At 40.7% G+C, this 21,714-nt stretch overlaps 1 long non-coding RNA gene across 1 annotated transcript; it reads left to right on the top strand.

Moving 5' to 3' along the window:
• The first annotated feature begins 119 nt into the window (after positions 1–119).
• On the top strand, positions 120–13,274 carry LOC104004869 (uncharacterized). Its single transcript, XR_677917.1, has 6 exons — positions 120–169; positions 1,960–2,136; positions 3,570–3,677; positions 10,486–10,559; positions 12,237–12,271; positions 12,979–13,274. It is a non-coding gene; the product is annotated as an uncharacterized LOC104004869 (long non-coding RNA).
• The last annotated feature ends 8,440 nt before the right edge of the window (positions 13,275–21,714 follow it).

Raw genomic sequence — 21,714 nt, forward strand, 5'->3', positions numbered from 1 at the left:
AGTGATGGCAGAAAGGGGGAAGAATGGACATGGTGGGTGTCAGCCAATCACAGCATATTCAATGATTCCACATGGATTGGAGAGTGTTGAATCATGAGGAGGCTGGCAAAAGGGCCCTCTCCTCATGAGGTCTGGTTAATATCAGGAATTATTGCCTCAAACGCTGCAGGTGTGGATCGATCTCTTTCAGTCCCAGTAAATGGGGCTGCAACTGCCTTTGACAACCTCAAAGCTGCACAGTGCTCATGCCCTGGGGCAGACAATGATGTGGGGGAGTTGCTGATTTTAGGATAGAAAATTACAATGCTTATATAGTAAACAGCACCTGGAAGTTTACTAATGATTTTTACAATTAACAGCAGCAGTGCGGTCTGATTATTCATGTGTGCTTTCTGTGAAAGAAAAGAAAGGAAGCAGATGTTGAAAAAAGTCACATGGCTTAGATTTTATTGGGAGGGGAGATGCGGTGGTGAAAGAAGGATGTATGAGTAGGAGCAGGAGGAAGGAAAGAGTGTGAGGTAGAGAATTCTGTTATTTTCTTCGGGCTATAATATGCAAATTACGCTCTTTCAAATTTCAAAATTAACCTCAAGGTATGTTCTATATCATAAAACTCTTTTCTACAGCACGTATGTTTAAAAGCTTATATATTTTGCAGTAGCTAGGCAATTTCATAAGTGCATTAGGTATCAATAAAACATATATGATTGGGCATTTTAAAAGTCTTTTTCTTTTTTTTTCTGAAGCAGAGTCTTGCTCTGTTGCCCACGCTGGAGTGCAGTGATGCAGTCTCAGCTCACTGTAACCTACACCTGCCGGGTTCAAGAGATTTCTGTGCCTTAGCCTCCTGAGTAGCTGGGACTACAGGCGCCAGCCACCACATGCGGTTTTATTTGTTTGTTTGTATTTTTAGTAGAGATGGGGTTTTGCCATGATGGCCAGGCTGGTCTTGAACTCCTGGCCTCAAGTGATCCACCTGCCCCAGCCTCCCAAAGGACTGGAATTACAGGCATGAGCCACCATGCCCAGCAGTTCCATGTAGTATTTAAATGTACCAACATTTTCTTAGTTGTTGAAAAATCTAGTATTTTTTACATACAGTAATTAACCAATTATTGATGGGGAATTTGTATTATTTTAGATACAAGAAATGTGCTTGAATAGACTTTTGCTTCTGTTAAATTTTTCGTTAGGTAAAATTCCAAATGATGGGATCACCTGGTGACAGGAAAAGAGCAACAACAATCACAGAAGGCTCTGGTTTCTTGTTATGCTATTGGACTGGAAAGTGCTCTCAGGAGCTGGTGCATGCTAAATTCAGCCCAGTCTCACCAATATCAGAGTGGGGGTCTCTGTGTGTTCACGTGCACATACACGTGTGCATGCAAATTTTTCTATCTATGCCTAGTATCACAAGATGGTTTTAAATCTATTATTTATTAGATTATTGGCCAAGAAAAATTTTGCTGTTTTTAAATTTATTGAATTTTCTCCCGTGTATAAAAGGACCTTTCATATTTGCCTCATTTATCTACCATTTGAATCTTAACATTTTATTGAAAATTTCCTCAGGCAGTAAATTCTACGAGGGCAAAGATGTATCTGTATACACACAGAGATGAAGAGTGACTTGCCCTTCTTTTCGTCTCTCTCTTTCCCTCCCTTTATTCATCCTTTCTTTTTCTTCCTCTCTCCCTCCCTTCCTTCTCTCCTTTCTCTTTCTTTTCTTTCTCCTTCCTTTCTTCCTTCCTTCCTCCCTTCCTCTTTTCTTCTTTGCTTCCTTCCTTTCCTTTTCTCTCCGCCTCTTTCTCCTTCTCCTCCTTTCTCTCTCTCTTTCTCTTCACTCTCCGCCTCTTTCTTCAATGTTTTCTGTTGCTGAGGACCTCAGTGGACAACAATGGCTGTATTTGAGATTCCTAATTAACAAACCAATATGGTTAAATTTTTCTTTAAATCTAGGTTCAACCTGGATCAGAAGCCAAGACCAATGCTGCACTTGGAAGGGACGACCAATAGTTCTGTGTTCCTGACCTGTCTTACAGTCTTTCGCTTCTATCCGCAGTGGACCGTTTGGCTGATCACGTCACTCTACAGCTGAACTTCTGCCACATTTGAGCACCCACATTAAAGACAAAAGTATGTATGAGAAATAGAGCCACTCAGAGCCTATCTGCTACACACAATTTCAGCACGAAGGCAAACAGCATGGTGACAATGGCTAATCACTGCCATTTACCTTTATGTCTTCCTTAACAGTTGAGACACATTAAGTCAGTGTTTACCTACGTGCTGTACCTCAGACTTGTCACCAAGAAAGCTCAGTGGAGATTTTGTAGGTAAAGAGAGAAAATAATGTCTTGTATGTCTTTAGCAACATGCGCACAATGCTTCTTAGTACTGTGGGCAGTCAAATGCATCTAGGAGTCTCAGTTCTTCATCTACAGGTTATGGATGGTATAAAACACCTCACAAAATTCTTGGGTAGTTAGTTGTGAAAATGTGTGCGAAGCACTCACCACAGTGCTGATCACACGTGCACATCTCGGTGACCATTAGTTCTCTGTCCCTTTCTTCATGGGCAGAAGGCAAGTGCAGATCTTGCACATTGTAAAGTAGTAGAGTACTTCCCTTTTTTTTTTTTTTGAGATAGAGTCTTGCTCTGTCACCCAGGCTGGAGTGCAGTGGCACGATCTCAGCTCACTGCAACCTCCACCTCCCGGGTTCAAGGGATTCTCCTGTCTCAGCCTCCTGAGTAGATGGATTCTCCTGCCTCAGCCTCCTGAGTAGCTGGGATTACAGGCACACGCCACCAGGCCTGGCCAATTTTTGTACTTTTAGTAGTGATGGGGTTTCACCATGTTGGTCAGGCTGGTCTCGAACGCTTGACATCAAGATCCGCCTGCCTCGGCCTCCCAAAGTGCTGGGATTACAGGCATGAGCCACCACACCCAGCCAGTAGTAGAGTTCTTAAACAAACATCCCCTAAGGGTCTAAACACAGGCTCTACTAAGTTCTACTTCACCTACTGAATTTCCCAGCTGATGGGAGAAGCCCTGTCTTTGTTCATTCAGAGGAGTTAACATCTGGATATTCATAGGCACATACTTTTATCCCCCCCAAAATGTCAAAGCTTATACAAATACAAAGATGATAATTAGAAATTGGTCTCCAGCCTTTTTGGACTTGGCTTCTCACTTGAGATAGAATCAGAAGATTCTGGAGATATTTTTTAATTTACCTGAAATGCCTTTCTTATTTTCACTGTCCTCAATCCTGTAGGTTATAAATCTAGGCACTTCCTGTAGAGAAATGCATTGACTTCTTCTAGCAGGCTTCCAAAGTGAGCATTCATTTCTGACTAATCCATATATACTAAGTTTCACTGGGTTTTACCAGATTATCAAGAACACAGGAACAGTATGCGCAAACAAAGAGACCAGCTGATAGCATGATAGGACATTTTCTATTTGGTGCAAATTGGCTTGTTAAACCCTGCTTCAGTCTTATCAAGTAATGGACAGTGCTTACTTCTGAGCTGACAAACAAAATATTTCTCTTTAATCTCTCAGGTTGGGGAGATAATGGAGAGGCAAGACAACAATATGGGATTGGCTGGAAAGATGACAGACTGCATATGTACATCAAATAAATTCCAAACGCAGCCGTCTATTCCCAAGGTATCTTAACTCCACCAGATATCATCTCACTGCTGTCTGTCAATGATTACTCTGTCTAGTTTTAATATTGAAAGCAAGTTTTCACCTTCAGCAAAGCCATGCAATGTGACCAGCATGTGATCTAAGAATTCAAGGCTGTACCAGCTGTTCTCTAAACACTGAGTCCCACCAACCATGGCAGGAAGAGTGGGCCTTGGGTTGATATGGCTGCCAGCTCACCAGTCCCTCCAAATGTTCCTCATGTGACTTCTTTCTAGGAATCTCTATTCCAGGCCCTTCATTCTGACCATCACCACCTGCATCTTGTATCCTGGATTCTTTTATTTTAAGAATTTTAAATAGTGCACTAGAGGTTGTAGAAGAGATTCTTAAGATATGGGTGTCTTTACTGTATTCTTAAGAGGCCGTGCATGATACATGGAGGTCAACGACATCAGAACCTTATAAACCTGACATAAAGATTGTAGGGAGCCCTTAGCAGGAGAGAAGATCATTGAGTGCCCATGGCTGCAGCGGAAGGTAGAAGAGGAACTGGATAGCAGCCTGGAGCCGGAGAGAATCATCACCCACAGCCAGGGAGGCGTGGACTTGTTTTGCGTTGGTTGTTTAGTTTTGCTTTTATTCTCATGCTTCCCTGAATGGATCTCTGTCAGTGCTTTAACATCAACAGAGTAAGAATAAAACATGGGTCAGCCCTGTCTCAGCCCACGGTGGGTGGGTGATGTTAATTTGAAACTAGACCACAGCATGGGTGGAGTCCTCAGCAAATGGTACAGCAGACTTGGCCAGCCTGACAGAGCCCCTGAGCCCCACCTCCACCAAGTGGGACATGTAATGACAGAGAGGTTGATAACCATGGGGACAAAGCAGTGCCTGGAAAGGAAATCCTAGAAAGTTCTATGGTGGGGAGAAGGCAGTAAGGAGAGTCCAGACCCTAGAATGTAACACTGGGAACTCTGTTCCCTGGAACAGCCCCAAACTTTCTTGGAGGAAAATAAACTAAAGGTATGCTTTTACTCCATTATCCAGCACACACTGTAAACAAAGCAGCTAGTAGTCCCATGAGAATAAAAGATGATCTCACAGGAAATCCCTCTGGCCAAAGCACTATGAGAACCACCAAATAAACAGAAATATCAATACTTGAGGAATCAAAACTAACAGAGTGATATAGAATAAGAATATAAAATATGTATATTGTCTTCTGAAGTTTCACTGAAAAATCATCTTGCAAAATGCAGGTTAATTGGAGATAAGACATACAAATTTACTTAATGTATATACACAGTAGCCTTCAGAATGAAGATGCAAAGATATAGAGGAAATTGTCTGTTTTTATGCTTAGGTTCAACAAAGTATGAACAGCTGTATAGAAATATGATTGGACCAAAAGTATATGATCTAATGCTAATAGGCAGAGTGGGGACACCCAGCAAGCCCTGTCTATCTGGACTCTTCTTAGCCTCTCTGAGCCTGCATTCTTTCCTTCTGAGAATTGGGCAGGACCCTCTCTGGAATGGGGTGGTATTAGCCCATTCTCACACTGCTATGAAGAAATAGCTGAGACTAGGTAACTTATAAAGAAAAGAGGTTTAATTGACTCAGAGTTCCACATGGCTGGGGAGGCCTCAGGAAACTTACAATCATGGCAGAAGGCACCTCTTCACAGGGTGGCAGGAGAGAGAATGAGTCCTGAGAGAAAGGGGAAGCCCCTTATAAAACCATCATATCTCGTGGGAAATCACTCACTATCATGAGAATAGCATGGAGGAAACTGACCCCATGATTCAATTATCTCCATCTGGTCCTGCCCTTGACATGAGGGGATTATTACAATGCAAGGAGAGATTTGGGTGGGGACACAGAGCCAAACCATATTAGGGGTCTTATGATCTACAGTCAAACAAGGTAGGTCAGATAATTTCTCTATGGCCAGTTTGTACACAAAAAAGCAGAGACAACACTTATGTAATATTTCCAGGTTTTATGATTGGCTTAGGGACAGTGGGACTTTGGTTTCTATGACCCACCTTGGGAAAGAGATATTTTCATTTCTATGGCTGGCTAAGGACTGAGAGACAGAAGGTCAGGAGAAAGAGAAAAACTTTCACTGCTCAGCGGCCTTCTTTTTGGAGTGTCGTTTTTCTGAGCTCTAAATGTGTGTGTGTGTATATATATATACACATATACACATATTCTCAGAATAAAAAAGATATTGAAAGCAAGAACAAGCATACATGAAGTCTTTGGGCATGACAAATGAAATTGATGAAATAAAGAGCTTAATGAATGGATTTTTACAGATGAATAGATAATAGATATAGCTGAAGAATCAATTTGTAAGTTGAATTTAAATAATGTCTTCCAGAATACATTCAAAAGCAATAAAGTAATATGATGATTGAGAAAAAAGTTAAAAGATATGGAAGATAGAAGTACTAACATTAATTTAATAAAAGTTCCAAAGGGGTCAGGCATGGGGGCTCATGCTTATAATCCCAGCACTTTGGGAGGCCAAGGCGGGAAGATCACCTGAGGCCCAGAATTTGAGATCAGCCTGGCCAACATGGCGATATCCCATCTCTACTAAAAATTAAAAAATTAGCCAGGTGTGGTGGCACATGCCTGTGTTACAAGCTACTTGGGAGGCTGAGGCAAAATAATCACTTGAACCTGGTAAGCGGAGGTTTCAGTGAGCCAATATCGGGTCATTGCACTCCAGCCTGGGTGACAGAGCGAGACTCCATCTAAAAAAATATAATAAAAATTTAAAAAAGTTCCAAAGGCAAGAAATGAAAGGAAGGAAATATTGTCATTATATATTAGAATGTTTCCTATTATTTTTCACTTTTCATAGTGAGTATTTATTTGCATATTTTCTTTTAGCATCTAGTTTGTCTATATCTTTCTTTTGTACAAGTCAAAAAATCTTTGCTTTAAAAAAAAAGCACACAAAAACACACACCAGATAATTAACAAATCCTTCAGCCCATGAAATGGAAATACTAAAATGTCAGCTAGATTTCTGATAAAAATGATCCCAAAGTTAGAGAGAAGATGGTAATAAATAAAATGGACTATGAAAATTGGAAAATGATAGTAAATTAAGCAAATTACTAAACTTAACATAGAGTAACACTGTAAAAACTGTCTGCCAATAAAATGGAAATCTCATTGATAATAGATGGGTTTCTGAGAAGCCAAATTCGGTATATACGTGTGTATATATATATGTATGCTCAATACAAATTTATTTATATATATGTATATATACACATATAAATATGTGTATATGTATATATACACATATAAATATGTGTATATGTATATATACACATATAAATATGTGTATATGTATATATACACATATAAATATGTGTATATGTATATATACACATATAAATATGTGTATATGTATATATACACATATAAATATGTGTATATGTATATATACACATATAAATATGTGTATATGTATATATACACATATAAATATGTGTATATGTATATATACACATATAAATATGTGTATATGTATATATACACATATAAATATGTGTATATGTATATATACACATATAAATATGTGTATATGTATATATACACATATAAATATGTGTATATGTATATATACACATATAAATATGTGTATATGTGTACAGACTAGTAACCATGAAATATTAATGATATAATTTTCTATAGGTAGCTATGTAATTTTAAACTTCCAGGAAACAGGTAATCCCTATCTGATGGAACTTGTCCCATATAATATAAAAAGTAAAGTCATCTCAAAACATTTCATGAGGCTTCACACTTTATAAGATTGATTCTAAAATTAGACAAAGATATTATAAGAAGAAAAAAATCAGTTTTACTTATATATGTAGATTTAAGATCCTAAATAAAAATTAATTTACTAATTTAATGACAGCATGAAAAATAGTATCTCATGACAAGCAGCATTCGTAACAGAGATTCAAGGACAGTTCAGCCTCAGAAAAGTAGAAAAAATCCAAATAATTATCTTAATGGAAATGGATACAGAAAAAAGCATAAGACAACTTCAATACCAATTTATTACTTTTAAAAAACCAGTGCCATTAGAATACTAGAAAGGGAAGATGACTCTTGTAGTTTGTTGAAAGTTATTTATCAAAACCCTACATCCAATATTATATTGAACTGGCAAATTTTAATCACATTCTTTTTAGGCACATGATAATGAAAACAACCGTTCAACATCTGTTCTGTGAATGGCAGTCAACTGAATGAGTCAAAGCATTAAGAAAAGAAAAAGAAATGCACATAGAGACTATAAGATCAGTGACATTGTCATTAGTTGCACATAATGTGATTATTTCAACAGAGATTATCAAGAGGGGATGGGTAATCCAGAGGAGCCATTACTACTATCATAAGGTTTAGTGAGATTGCCAGAGAGAAAATCAATAAGTAAAAACCATCAGTGTTCTTCCACACTAGCTAGAAATTTGACCACCAGAAAATGTTAGACAAAACGGCAATAGAAGTACCATTTATAATAGCAACTAAAATACGGTATTTAAGAATACAACAACAACAATATAAAACACCTTTATTGAATAAAACAAACTCCAAGAACAAAAAAAAGGAGTTCTGTACAAGAGTTGACTGATTGGATGAGTTAACTTTCAGCACTTTGAATTTGCCTTTGGGTCTCCGTGGTTTCTGAGGCAGAATCAGCTTTGAGTCTTATTGAGGATCTTCATAGGTGATGAGTTCTCTGGACCTAAGGCTTTGAAGCAGCTCCAATCCTGTTCTGCCTCCTGCTGGGTTTTCATTATGAGTGTGGGATGTTGGTTTTAAGTCCCCTGAAGAGATGGAGAAAGAAGGAAGGCAACTGGGCAAGTTCAAATCCTTCAAAGCTTGCTGTTCTTACTAAGATTCTGTCACTTTTCTTATATAAATGCAACCTGAATTGCTTCAAGTCTCAGGCTAATTTCCAGAGTTCTGAAAAGGTTGATTCAGACCATTTTCCCCCAGGGTTTTGTTTCCATAGAGAAAGGAATTCTCAAAAGTCCTCATTTTGCCATTTTTGCTGCTGCTACCTGTTGGATGAGTTAATTTTATGAATAATCAGTTTTGCTAAAATCCATTCATCAATTCAATACAATTCTAAGCAATTTCTTCAGTAGCAGGTTTTGGCAAATTGGAAAATCAATTAAAAATACATTCAATAGTTAAGAAACTTTGGAAATGAAGAAAAGAGATGGGGGAATAGCCCTACCAGATAAGAGGACATGCTTCCAAACATTTGTCAAACAAATAGTATTTTAGAACAGAAATTGACATACAAGCCAGGAACAGATGGAGAAACCTGCAAACTTGATGTGTAGTGAAGTAGTGAAAGCACAGAGGTTTAGCAAATGTATTGGGAAACCTGGGCCTAAAGTTTTACAATTAAAGGTAGATTCCCAACTCACAACACCTCAAAAATCAACTCCAAATGGAACAAAAGCCTAAATGTAAAATGTAAAGATTTAAAGCTTATGAAAATGAGGAAGTACATCATTGAGATGAGGGAAGACATTCAGTAGGATTTCAAAAGCACAAACCAAAAAGGAAAACTTAATAAAGTGATAAATGTAAATAAGGGTTAGCTGTAAATATAATTACCTCTAAATTAAAAATATATATTTAACCAAGAATGTCAGAGACAAACAGGGAAGAAGGGATACTAATGAAAAACAGTTATAAAATCTTAAATTTTCAAAAAAATTCACATCTAGAATTCATAGGAGCTCACGTAAATCAGGAAGGAAAGGAAAACACAACAGAAAAATGGGCAATGATTATGAATAGTCAATTTATAGGCCTTGAAATATTAGTGATTAATAAATATGTAAAAGAAACTCAAATTCACGAGCAATGAGAAGGATACTAGTTTTGAAAAGCACGAGGTCATTTATTATAGCTTCGTATAAGGTAGACATCATGACGTATGTGTAATATGAGATGCTATTCAATGACCTGAATATGTAAAAATTGAAAAAATGTAACATTGTATCAAAAATTTTTAAAAGACTTCTATTTTATGTTTAGGGTGAACACAAGTCTTAGTTTGGCAAGGATAGTCCCAGTTTTTGACTGTTATCGCAGAGTGAATATTACTAGGTGCCCATTTCACTCTCAACATTCCCTGGAAAATCAGTTATATGCCCATTGTACTTGCTGCACAAGACCATTAATTTAAATTTAAAAACACAAAGTCTTCGCACTCATTTTCCAAAGAATACATTGGTTTTATGTACATAAGGCTCAAAGACAAACAAATGGACAAAAAGCATGTGTCGGGGTGGAGGGGAGGGTGCAAGGGATATTTAAGAATAACCTAAGGAATCTGGGACTTGGCGCTCAGGTTAGAATTTAGGAATTTCCTACGACCCCTTCTTTCCACAGTCAACAATTAATTTCCAGATTATGTAAGGGCCACCCATGCTTTCCTGGATAAACCTGAGAAAAGCAATGCTTTTGGAGGACAAAATGGAGTCCTTCTCAGAGGAGTCAAATAAATCCCTCTGTAATGGTATGCAGCCTGTGTCCAGGACGCAAACCAATCTCAGACGTTAATAAGAAGTCTCAGCTGTATAAACCAAAGTTACAGGATGTTAAATTCAGGAAATCTCATTTTACACCAAACAAGGAAAGGGGTTCTAACTGGGCTCCTCTGCAATCAGATCCTATTGCCTTCTTGGGCTCACCAAGCTGTGCTGAGGGATGGTCTGGGGGAGCTCATGCAGCCTTGGGCCGTATGTCTCTTCCTTTACAGGTTTGGACAAAACAAAGGAACGAATGTGGAACAGAAGTTTCAAAGACCTCTACGGAAAGATAAAGTTCTCGGAGGTATCAACCTCATATGAAAGGGTCTTTTAAAAGGTCATTTTATTAAAGCTATGGAGAAGAAATAACCTTCGGAAACGGTGGTTTTTCATTAGATGGAATATTTATTTTCTTTTGATTTTGTACAGTCTACAGTGTACTTTTATTCCTTATTTGTCAGAACAGCCCTATGAGATAAGTAGGATTAACATTTCCACCCTTGTAGGAGAGCTGCTATGTCAACCCTTGTCTCTTGGACATGAAAATCCATGTTCCTAATTATTATATCAGGATTTGGTCAGGAATACAGGAGCAACTCCACGTATTTTAAGTAAGGGAAAGTGAGGCTCAAATCTTTTATCAAAAAATAGAACAGAAAATAAAGAAGCACGAGTTACAAGCAAATACCTTGTTAAATGGGATCTTCGTAAGCATTGCATCACCTCCTCTATCTTTGCAGGTGTCTGGTCTTCTGCAATAGACTGCAGGAGGGGCAACCTTGTGTTCTCTATATTGTGACTTTTCCTGGAGTCTCAGAAAAAGTACGTTTCCTAGCCTTCCTTGCAGTTAGGTTGGGGCCATATAACTCAGTTCTATTCAGTGGAATGAGAGGGGAAATGATGTCTATCACTTTCAGGCCTGTACTTCCTCTACCATCTTTTTGTTCTACCACTGAACCCTTGGATTCCAGATTTTCCAGATGCTGTGGCTACACAATGGAGGAGAACCACTTGACCTGTAGGGACTTTGAGTGAAAATAAATAAATCTTTACTGTGTTAAGCCATGCAGATACGGTAGTTGTTACAGCAGCTAGCTGGTATTAATTACCCTCTTAAAGGGGTGCCAAGACATTGGTATATTCTATCTTGCTTAAGAACAATAGACAGCTGTCAGTCTATTTCCTCTGCTTCCCATAAATAGGAAGCAATCAACACCTGGTAAAATTATTGGGTTCCTGACTAGCTTATGGAGTCCTTGTGGGCAGGGATGTTGTAAAACTATATTTTGTAGCCTTCTTTTCTTCTGTTAGGTTGGTGCAAAAGTGATTGCGGTTTTACCTTTGGCAAAAACCGCAATTACTTTTGCACCAACCTAATAGGCTAGTACCTGACACATTGAGGGTAGGCAGTAAATGAATCTACAAGGACTAATGAATGATTTGATGAGCCATAATTTTGAAGTATTCTCATTCAATGCAGACTGAAATTTTTTTAATTATTTGAAAGGTAAATAAGACAACTTGTTGTTTTGCTAAAAAATGATAAGCAACTAAAAGGAGGACTATAATCTCATTTGTACTAAAAATGTAAGATTATTTGAGTTTTATTATGTTTAACATTTTTCTTATTGACTACCACAATAATGAGGAATCATTTGTGCCAATCAATATCAGTATGGCCTCCACACACGCGGAGCTCTGATCACTGGCTGTACTTCTGATAAATCTGAGATGCTCTGTGCTCAGCAATGCTCAAGGTTCTGTCAACACGAATATCTCCTTACCCCTTGGAACAAAGGAAACCAATGATGTTCCTGACATCTACAAGAGTGCCTTTGAAATGGGTTAACTTTAAAAAATTTTAAATATGTGTCTTGTCTTTTCTAATTCAACTGGTGTTTGGATTTAAAGTTAATTATCTGATTTCCTAAACTAACTTCTCTCTGCATTTTTCTCCCTCTGATTTTGAACATTCCTGAAGATTGGTTAGCCTACAGTATCTAAGTGGTCTGTAATGTAAGTCGGAAGGGTGTGATGCAAAATGGAACTGGAGTGGCCTAATCCCTCCTCTTAGTGACCTAAGCTATTTAGAGGAGATGAAGAAATGCCTGAAACGCTTTTAATTAACCAAATAGCTATTGGAAAGCCATGTAGCCTACTGCCTGCCAGAAGCTGTCATAGCTCAACTATTTCAGGGTTTCTTTCACACAAACAAGACTGATTAAAAGCGACCAACATTATGTAATTGCCATTGTCTTGTTCATAACTATAAAGGTTTTCTCAGAGAAGCCACTGAGTCTGCTCATTTCCACAGTAATTGGTTGCTTCTCCCTGGCAGTGGAGATTCAGCCCCTAACTGGTGTCTGGAAGGAACAGTCAGGGAAGCTTCTGCTGAATAGTGTGTGCTGTGTTCTATGTGCCACGTGCTGTGTTCTGTGTGCTCGTGCTACACTGGCCTGCAGGGAGGTGATGGTAGGGAGGAGATGGGCCTGGGATAAGGAGGAGGCTGAAGGAGAAATGGCCAAGTGGGTACATTAATTATCTTAGAGCCCTTCTGGAGCAATCGTGGGCTCTAAGAAGAAATTATTAAGTAGCAGGCATTTGACTGTCATTTGAGTCTCATTTGTACTTTTAAAAATGGTTACGAATAGTAATAATGAAAAATAGAAATGTTTAGGAATATAATAGTGCTAAAGACTGTCCATTCAATCTTGTCCTTTTAGATATTTGTAACCCTAATGACCTGCTGCTGAAGGATAATCAAACCACAGTGACTAGGAAATCATTTCATCATTCCATAAAGATCTGCTGAGCCCCTCTAGGTGCTGAGGACTATGGAAAGAGGCCACAGTCAGGGGAGATAGTCTTTGCCCTTAATTGCTCAAGAATGAAGTGGGTGCAATCCTGGAACTCACAGTTGGGCAGGGGCAGTTTTCAGATATGACAGGCCTGCTTTCCTGAGATATGACTCAGCCTAGAATAAATATTTGTGCTTCATCGAAGGGTTTTACCATTAGAAGTTCTATTCATTGTTTTCACTGATGCGCAAATGACCAAAAGTGAATATAAGGGTTTGACATGTCTTTTATTAAATCCAGATTTGCCTTTCCAACCAAGTAATAGAGGCTTGAAGCTAGTATAATGTTTAGGTGAATATAAAACGTGGAACTACCACAGGCAATGATGTCTAGTCCTGAGAGTTTGTATTTATCAAAGCTTTGAGCCCAAAAGGGAAAAGGAATCAAAAGTCTCCCACCAGCAAAAATCTGGTGCTGTCTCCTGACCACTGCTGGCTACACTATACCTTCCTAGGTGTGAATCACTCTTTCTCTCCATGGGGCCAGGTCTCTCTGTGTCTTGAAGGCTTCTCTCCCTAAAGTTAGACAATGGAGAAGGGCACAGCCTCTTGTTGCTCCAAACATTGGTCCACATGTATTTCGGGTTTTAAAGATTGAAGCACAGTATTTAGGGCCGCTGAGTCGGGATTTGAATCATATCATATTTCCATCACCCTGGCTGTGTGGCTTTAGGACCTGTATACTCTTTTAGACATTCCATTTTAGCTTTCTCGTCTTTAAAAGTAAAAATAAAGCCATGCAAAGGACAGCACTCGGCATGCCATCTCATGCGGATCACACACTCTGTAAAGAACCTCTCCCTTCTTCCCGCCACCCTATGCCCAAACTGCCTCTTTTAGAAGAGGGATGAGGATTTACACTCTGCTACATGCTTTATGTGGATTGTTCTTTACTACAAAGTTATAAAATAGGTGCTTTTAATATTCAGAATATGGATGAGAAATCTGAAGGCAAGGAGAGAATGAGAAATATACTCAATTTTACCCAGAAGCAAGCACTAATGCCAAGATTTGAACTGAGGCATTTACAACCTAGAACCCTTACTCTGTTATTTTTTGAGAGTGACATTTGTGCTTCTCTATTTTCCCTGGACACAATTATTTGGCATTGAAGAACAGGACACACACACACACACACACACACACACACAGAGAGAGGATAAATTCTCTATTCTCTGTGGGAGAACTGTAATTTATATCTTAGGACTCCAACATACAAATTGCAAGGGTTGAGAGGAGCTTAGTTCAACCCACACACACAATCATCTCCACTATAAAAAGTCATATTTCTGAACATGACTTTTCCTGTCTAGTCTTCTGTTTTGCTTAGCCCCATCACCAACATGGTAGCGATGATAAGAACTGGCAGAACATGATCGTCTCTCTGTGTAATGCACAAGCCACTTTTCTAATTCAAACTTCCCACCCTCTCTGCAAGGTAGCAAGGTGTGTCCAGATCACACACCTAGAGGATAACCTTGTAGGGCCTTAACCCCAGGCCTTCTCTGAATATTGTGTTCTTTTCATAACATCCTGCTATTCTGCTGTTAGATAGAACCAAGTGTACTGCTGGAAAACTAGTGACGTGGTTGGGGGCAGTCTGAATGCACTGTGATTTCATGGTAGCATCCCTTTCTCATGGCACCAAAACATAGATTCACAACAAAAGGAGAAAAGATACCGGATGAGGACTTGTTTAGAGCAAGAGTGGTGAACCATGCCAAGGGCCAAGGCTCTTCTGGTGAATAAAGTTTTATAATAACACAGCCACAGCCACTCAGCTAGACTTTTCCTATGTCTTCTTCCATGCTGCAATGCAGGCCTGAGTAATTGTGCTGAAGACTGTGTGTTCCTCAAAGCCAGAAAGCAAAGGGGCTCTCAGAGCACTCAGTGTCTAAGGGCATGATGTCAAAGGACATTGAAACTGGAGGGAAGGGCTCTGGATGTCCTAACTTGGGACACTGGAGCTTGAAAAAGGAAGAGGATGGTAATTGACATATTGAATGCATAAAAATGCATGAGCCCATAGCAATATTCAAAATATTAATAAGACAGACAGGGCAGAAAAATAAAAAGTGTGGAGGGGAAGAAGTTCTTTAGCGAAGAAAGCCAGCTAATAGGTGAATAATAGAATTAGAAAACAACAATTCTTATTGGTACTGTTGCTATGAAAAATATAAAATAAAGGTACCTTGAAGACTCTAATTACTGTATTAATCTGTAATTATTATAGGTAAAAGTATTATAATGCACAGAATAAGAAACCCAGATTAGGAATCAAGGAAAAAACAAAATCAAGCCCTTAGGCTTCCTGGATGGTATTCACTGGCCTGTGACTGAGTCGAGCCTCTTCCTGTAAGTATGTGGCAAGGCCCCAGGCTGGGTAATGGAGGAGATTCCCCGCCAGTTCCCTCCCCACCCCCAGGCTCCTGGCTTCCAGATGTCACTTCCCAGGCCCCCTTGCTCTTTGCTAGGCCAGGACAAGCCAGAGCTGAATGGCCCCTAGAGGAGACCATCCTATTCATCCCCCTCTCTTTCTGCAAGATGTGACAGTGTTTCATTTGTTTGATTATCTCATTTGGTAACTTTTATTTGAAAGGGTGAGAATTTTGCAACTTCCCTAGTGCTGATGTTTGACAATCCATATGCACGGAGTTTCTCCTCCCTCATAGTTCACCTCCATCTAAGGGTGTTCACTGGTCTCCTCATTAAGACTTCATGCAGATTCACCTAGGTTGTTGTATTAGTCCATTTTCACTCTGCTGATAAAGGCATACCCAAGACTGGGCAATTGGAAAAAAAAAAAAAAAGGTTTATTGGACTTACTGCACCATGTGGCTGGGGAGGCCTCACAATAATGGCGGAAGGTGAAAGGTACATCCCAGATGGTGGCAGACAAGAGAAGACAGCTTGCGCAGGGAAACTCCCATTTTTAAAACTGTCAGATCTCATGAGATTTATTCACTCTCATGAGAACAGCACAGGAAAGACCTGCCCCCATGATTCGATTACCGCCCACTGGGTCCCTCCCCCAACACATGGGAATTCAAGATGAGATTCGGGTGGGGACATGGCCAAAACATATCAGTTGTCATTATCTACTTCTCAAGTCTCCATAACAACCAAGGGGCTGCAATGTGTGAGGGACTGTACAGTCAGTTGACTTAAGTTTGAATCCAGATTCTGCCATTGATTTGCTGTGATGGAGGATGAGTTACTTAGCCTTTTGAGCCTCAGCTTACTCATCTGTAAAATAAGACTATTCAACACTGTATTTATTTGCTAGAGTTGTTATTATAAAGTACCCCAGACCATGTGGCTTAAATAACAGAAATTATTGTCTCACCATTCTGGAGGCCAGAAGTCTGAGATCAAAGTGTGACCAGGACTGATTCCTTCTGAGGCTGCAAGGGAGAATCTGCTCTAAGCCCCTCTCCCTGGCTTGTCTTCTCCTATGTCTTCTACATCTTCTCCCTGTATCTTTTCACATAATTCTCCTTGTGTGTGTCTGTCTCCAAATTTCCCCTTTTCATAGAAACATCAGTCACAGCATATTAGGGCCCATCCTGATGCCCTCCTTTCAACTTGGCCATCCCTGTAGAGACCCTATCTCCAAATATGGTCACACTCTGAGGTATTGGAGGTTAGGACTCCAACATACAAATTGAAAGAGTCAAGGGGAGCTTAGTTCAACCCACAACACACAATAATCTCCACTATAAAATCCATTGGAGTTGAAATGATGTGTAGAATTTAGATGTGAGCCTGCTTCATGGTGAGGCCTGAGTGTTATTTATTATTAATACATTGACTCTCTCCTTAGTGCTCCTTGAGGAGAGATTTTACTGCCCCCAATCTTTTCTGCAGGTCATTTCTGAGCCTCTAATTATCTTTAGAACTGTCCTGTGAACTCTCTCCTAAAATCCCTTGACTTTTTATTTGCAAAGTCTAGAAATGGGAGATGGAAGACAAGAGATTATTTGAGAAGGGAACATCTACAAGGAGGGTCTGGTGGCCACTGGACCCCGGGGGTCCTGGTGGCAGCCTTTGGACTTTCTCCCGAGTGGTCACTCCATACACTCAAGTCCTCCCTGCTCCTTGCAGTAGGGGTCTCCTCCCTTCTCCCTGGGCCTCCATCCCACATCTTTCTTGGAGCAGACCGTGACCTCTTCAGCTTCCACTAAGCAGGTGTAACTTCTCTGCCTGTGAACCAAGTTCCCAGTTTTTCCAGAAGGGAGTTTAGATCTGACTCTGGTGGAAGTGGACCTTGCCTGTCTATCTTGGCTTCAAGCAGTGCAATTAGGTGAACCCTTCAGGCTAGGGATGTCCTAGCAATTTCCTCCAGCCTTTTTCTATTTCTCATTTATTCCTGCAGCAGACACTTTCTGGACCCCTACTGGCCAGTCCCTCCTAGCACTGGTTGTGGGATATCCCAGGTGGGCCAGGCATGGCCCCTGACCTCAGGAAGCTGACAGGCTAGTGTTGAAGACACACAAATGTCTGAGGCTGCCCCCCTTACTTCTGGATACCCCTCCTGTCCTATGGGTTCAAGATTTAGCCTTCTTCTCCGGGAAGCCTTTCCTGACCATGGGAGTCTGAAGGGTTCATGCCCTCTCTTGATTTCCTCTTGCACTTGTCTGTCCTGCTCAGCTATCAGCCCTCACCTGCCTTCCCATCTCCAACACAATGGAACTCCCTGCAATCCTGCCCCACCAGACTCAGCCTCATTTCTGACTGCACATATATAAAGAACTGCAGCTTTGTTCTTGAAGTCACAGAAACCAGCAAGGCTCCTATCACTGCCTCCGTTTGGGCTGGGCTTCATACCCTGATGCAGCCCTGCTTACCTGTGACCACTGCTGGTGGTGGTGTCAGAGTCCCTGCACAGACCCGTACCAAATGTCCCTGATCTGCTCTTTTACAGAGCTTTTGTACCAAGGCACAAGCCATGGAAAGAAAGAGCTTCAAGAATAAATGTGAGCATCCTCGGTGCCTTGTACTTGAGAACTGCCTCTCTGTCTCAGCCCAGGAAGCAGCCTGGTGTCCCGTTGCCCTAAGGGCACTAGGAACCTGCATTGGTCTTGCAATCTGGTAGGACTACCACAGCGAAAGTCAAGTGGGTGGCCTCACAATTTTAGGAAGTCTTTTAGACCTCATCTCTGTGCACCTGCCTTGCCTCTGCCCTGCCACTCAGCGAGCAGATAGAAACCCCCTTTGTCCCTCTCTGGATTGTGACATCCACCCACTAAAGTAACCGGGTCCTTTGGGCTGGATGTAGTGGTGATATTTTACTCATGCAAACAATACTGACAAGAAATGAACCTGTGGGAGACTGCAGTTATTGGAGCTCCGTGATTTCAGAAGAAAATTAGAACTCACCAGGAAGTCAGAAATGCTGTCCCAGCCTCCCACTTGTGCCTGCAATAATTCAGGCCCTTCCGCTTTCCGAGATGCTGATGAGTCTCAGTACAAAGAGACCCCCACGTAGACCTCCCTTCTTCACAGCTTCCTGAGAGTATGGATAACAGAACCTTGGAAAAAGACTGCGTTCAAGGAAGTGATTTGTTTAATCATTAAGTTTCTGGCTTGACTCTAGGATATGAATTCCCAGTCACATTCTTTCCATGCAACCAGCCTAATCTAAGCTGGCCTATGGACACTATTTTATCGAGTTGATTGTTGTTGTTTAGTCTTTGCATGAGACTAGAAGTAAAACCAGAGAAAGGTGAGGCGCCTGTTAAGACTTTCAGAGGAAAGGGAATCCTTTAGAGCCTGCATTCCATATTTAACCACAGTGCCACACATACTTCTTTCTCTGCTATTCAAAAGAGGAAATATCAGAGAATAATACACCAAAAAATGCATTTATATTCTGCTTGGGAATGGTGTTTTCAAGTTCTGCACTTGAGAAGGAGTGTATTGTTATGCCATTTACCCTCTCATAGAAATTTTATTGTTTTATTGAAATAATTAATCTACTATATTAGGAAGACCAAACATTAAACTCAAACAAAAGCCTAAAGCTGTTTTATTGATATTTAATACAATAGTACTTGAAATCAATTATATACTGTTCTAATGGCTTTCTTCCAACCTCTTCAATGCCCCCATTACTGTTCTTAAATACACACACACTCAGGAACGCGCACACACCAGGAAGAGAAAGAAGCTGTTCCTGCTTTCCAATTCACCAAGTCCCCACACCAAAAATTCTTAATTCTTAAACTCAGTATGGATAAAATAACCAGGAACTTGTTAAAATGTAGATTTGGTGCTCAAACCTCCTAGAGATTTTGATTTAACAATACAGTTGATATGGTCCATGAGCTGTCCTTGAGAAACAGCTCTATACCTACAAATTCAATCTAAGCTCACCCTGGCCAAAGCAAAGCATCCTGCAGGAGCTTCCATTGCACCAGTGGCTAGCACCTTTCATTAGCTGAGCTTTCAGTGTCTTGGTCAATGCCTGTTAGCTCTTCAGGCATTACCTGAGATGAATTACTGTGCTGATCCGACAACCTCTAATGCAAGACATAGCTCAATACTTACCAATCAGAGACCCTCAGTCTGAATCCTGCACTGCAAGGGAGGGCTGGCCTGGTTCCTATTTTAAGCCTTGGATAGGATTGTCACTTGCCTGATGAGATCTCTCAGTTTGTAAACTTTCACATGTTCTTCTGTGGTACTTATCACTCAACTTTGTATTGCAGTTTATTTAGTTCATGCTCGCAGGGCCTTAATTAGGTTTAGTTTTCACCTTATGTAAAACTTAGCACAATGACTGGCATCACCATTAAAATCAATAATGGAATCAATAAATTCATTCAAATAAAAATCAACCATGCTTTCAACCTGTCTGGCTACTAAAAAGATAGACCACTAATTCATGCTCCCACTCAACCAAAGCTAAATCTCCATTTACATTACTTCCTCATTATTGAGGTATTTACGAATCCTTCAAGTCCAATTGATTAGTCAATGAATTTATTTGCCTAAACAGACAGCAGATTTCTGCTCTGTCCTCCTAAGCTGCATGGCTTTTATCTCCCAAGGCTTGAACTCTTTCAGCTGGAGGCTCATTCATTCATTTAATTAGGTGACAAATATTTATTGAACAATTATTCTGTGATAGGCATTAGTCTTAGCACAAGGGATACAGAGAAGAAAATAAGTAGTTTCTGTCCTGAAGAAATGTAATCTAGGAAAGGCAGAAAAGCAGGCAATCAAATGATTACCTGCAGCATGTACAGAGTGCAGGTGTGCACAAGGAGCATTGCTCAACTCTTTCTAGACGGAACAGGAAAGAATTGAGAAGATCCTTAAAGAAAACAGGCAGAGTGGGAGAAGAGCAGCCCAGATAAAGGCCATCTAGAAACCTAGTAGTGAAAAGGTGCACTATATAATATGGAAATCCTAAGTGACTTCAGCTGGGTTTCCCAGGGCACAGATCTTTGAAATGGAGATTTGCATGCAAATACATTTCTTGAGGAATTTCCCCCGGGATCACCGAGTAAGGTTGCACAGAGGGAGCATGTGAACCATGATTAGTCGCAATGCAAGCCAATCTCAACAGGAAGCTCTGGGGGTGGGGCAGCCTGCAACACTGTCCTGCTTCGAGCAAGGACCAGGCTTTGACACACGGAGCCTTCATAAATTTCAATCCCTATCTTTTCCCGCCTCCTGCCCCAAAAGGTATTGCTTTAAGCTAGGCAGGTCTCTTCCTTTGGCTGGGGACAATTCTTGGGGAAGGATTTCCCTGTACGCTGTCTGCCACCAACAATCCCAGCAGCCGGGGAATGAATGTGTCAGTCCTAGAAGTGCATCTGGGCCATAGGACAGCATCCACTCCAGTAAGCCCAGGAAGTATGAAGTGTGAGAGTGTAGATACCTTGTAGAGGGGAGGGGAAATAAAGCTGGGAAAGTGGTCAGGAGACAGATTGTAAAGGACACTTGTATATCAGAGGCTTGGATTTATCCCAAAAACCATGGAAGCTGTCAGGCCTCCGAGCCCAAGCCAAGCCATCGCATCCTCTGTGACTTGCACGTATATACGCCCAGATGGCTTGAAGTAACTGAAGAATCACAAAAGAAGTGAATATGCCCTGCCCCACCTTAACTGATGACATTCCACCACAAAAGAAGTGTAAATGGCCGGTCCTTGCCTTAACTGATGACATTACCTTGTGAAAGTCCTTTTCCTGGCTCATCCTGGCTCAAAAAGCACCCCCAATGAGCACCTTGCGACCCCCACTCCTACCCGCCAGAGAACAAACCCCCTTTGACTGTAATTTTCCTTTACCTACCCAAATCCTATACAATGGCCCCACCCTTATCTCCCTTCGCTGACTCTCTTTTCGGACTCAGCCCGCCTGCACCCAGGTGAAATAAACAGCCATGTTACTCACACAAAGCCTGTTTGGTGGTCTCTTCATATGGACGTGCATGAGATTTGGTGCCGTGACTCGGATCGGGGGACCTCCCTTGGGACATCAATCCCCTGTCCTCCTGTTCTTTGCTCCATGAGAAAGATCCACCTACGACCTCAGGTCCTCAGACCGACCAGCCCAAGAAACATCTCACCAATTTCAAATCCCGCAAGCGG

The sequence above is a fragment of the Pan troglodytes genome, chromosome 12 (assembly GCF_028858775.2).
Source record: "Pan troglodytes isolate AG18354 chromosome 12, NHGRI_mPanTro3-v2.0_pri, whole genome shotgun sequence".
NCBI classification, from domain to species: domain Eukaryota; kingdom Metazoa; phylum Chordata; class Mammalia; order Primates; family Hominidae; genus Pan; species Pan troglodytes.